Genomic DNA, 2,099 nt, shown 5'->3' with positions numbered 1-2,099 from the left:
ATCTTCGCAAATTAACTTAGCAGAGAACGAACTCTCCTAGATATTACTGAGGAAGGGTCTAGGGCAGGGGTTCTCTGCCCCCCCTGGACAGCTTGATAATGCTATGGGTCTTGACAGAACACTTAATGATTCTGCATGTGTGCCTCCTGTAGTAATTGCAATGCATTATGCTGCATGATGCTTGCATTAAAAAAAAAATCAAATTGTAACACAACAAAACACAATGTATTTCTGGTTCCTAATCCTCTCTCCACCACTTTCAAGCTGCTTCCTTTTCATTTGTTCTGGAGCAACTGTTTTTCCTGGTCTTCACAGACATATTGCACATTTCATCAGTTAAGCAGGTAGACCACAGTTTGGGAATGCCTGGTCTGGTGAAACTATATATATATATGAATTCTGGAAACAGATTGGTATAGAAATATCAGGAATTGTGGGTAGGAAGGTGGAAATATCTAAATTAATGGTTCTTATTAGCCTGAGTAGCACCCAGTTAGAAACAAAAGAGGAATGTAAATGGGTAAAATTGATGGTAATTGCAGCCAGGCAGGTTATAGCGAGTAATTGGAAACATGCAGAAGAGCTAGGGGTGAACCAATGGAGGGAAAAATGGAAAAAATATTATAATCTTAGAATATCTAACTGTGAAGATACATAAAATGAAAGGGTTTAAGGTCAGTGAGAAGGAGGAGGATTGGTTTGAGAAGATATTGAACTATTTGGGCAGGTTTGAAAATTGTGGGGCAATGAAAACGTTAAAAGTTAAATAAACCTTGTGGAGGGAGGAATGTTAAGGTATATAGAATTGTACATATGGTTGATTTGAATATGTTATTATTGATTATGTACACCCAATGTATCAGCCGCCTGGGGGGTTTCACTGTTTGTGTTTTGGTGGTTGGTATACATATATATATATATATATATATATATATATATATATATATATGGGACATGGGTGGTGCTGTGGGTTAAACCACAGAGCCTAGGACTTGCCGATCAGAAGGTCAGCAGTTCGAATCCCAGCAACGGGGTGAGCTCCCGTTGCTCTGTCCCTGCTCCTTCCAACCTAGCAGTTCGAAAGCATGTTAAGTGCAAGTAGATAAATAGGTACTGCTCCAGCGGGAAGGTAAACGGTGTTTCTGTGCACTGCTCTGGTTCGCCAGAAGCGGCTTAGTCATGCTGGCCCGGAAGCTGTGAGCCTTGGCCAATAAAGCGAGATGAGCACTGCAACCCCAGAGTTGGCCACAATTGGACCCAATGGTCAGGGGTCCCTTTGCCTTTACATACATACATACATACATACATACATATATATATATATATACCATAAAGAAGGCTGATTGCCGAAGAATTGATGCTTTTGAATTATGGTGCTGGAGGAGACTCTTGAGAGTCCCATGGACTGCAAGAAGATCAAACACATCCATTCTTAAGGAAATTAGCCCTGACTACTCACTGGAAGGACAGATCCTGAAGCTGAGGCTCCAATACTTTGGTCACCTCATGAGAAGAGAAGACTCCCTGGAAAAGACCCTGATGTTGGGAAAGATGGAGGGCACAAGGAGAAGGGGACGACCGAGGACGAGATGGTTGGACAGTGTTCTCGAAGCTCGAACATGAGTCTGACCAAACTGCGGGAAGCAGTGGAAGACAGGAGTGCCTGGCGTGCTCTGGTCCATGGGGTCACGAAGAGTCGGACACGACTAAACGACTAAACAACATATATATATATATATATACACACATATATATATATATGTATATACACACACACATACACATATTTAATGAGAGAGAAACTCTGTTGTGGGTGATTTCTCCACTGAGTCCCATGCAGCTATTCAGAAGAAGGGTCTGCTGGATCAGGCCAATGGCCCACCTAGTCCAGCATCCTGTTCTCACAGTGGCCAACCAGATGCCTGTGGGAAACCTGCAAGCACTCTCTGCTCATGTGGTTTCTAGCAACTGGCATTCAGAAACATTGCCACCTCCAGCTGTGGAGGCAGAGCATGACCAACATTCCACTGTTGATGATGATCAATGCAGAACAAAACCCCAAAGGTGAACAAAGGCTGGGTCCAAGAGCAGTGTCCCAA

General features: G+C 43.0%; 1 long non-coding RNA gene across 1 annotated transcript; it reads left to right on the top strand.

The window, feature by feature from the left end:
* The first annotated feature begins 398 nt into the window (after nucleotides 1-398).
* Nucleotides 399-910, top strand: LOC310658034. Its single transcript, XR_014502087.1, has 2 exons — nucleotides 399-520; nucleotides 551-910. It is a non-coding gene; the product is annotated as an uncharacterized lncRNA (long non-coding RNA).
* Nucleotides 911-2,099: the final 1,189 nt, after the last annotated feature.

The sequence above is a fragment of the Podarcis tiliguerta genome (genome assembly GCF_965153285.1).
Source record: "Podarcis tiliguerta genome assembly, chromosome: 1".
In the NCBI taxonomy this organism is placed as follows: Eukaryota; Metazoa; Chordata; class Lepidosauria; order Squamata; family Lacertidae; genus Podarcis; species Podarcis tiliguerta.
Note: the sequence above shows the minus strand (reverse complement) of the source record. Positions and strands in the feature narration are given on the sequence as shown.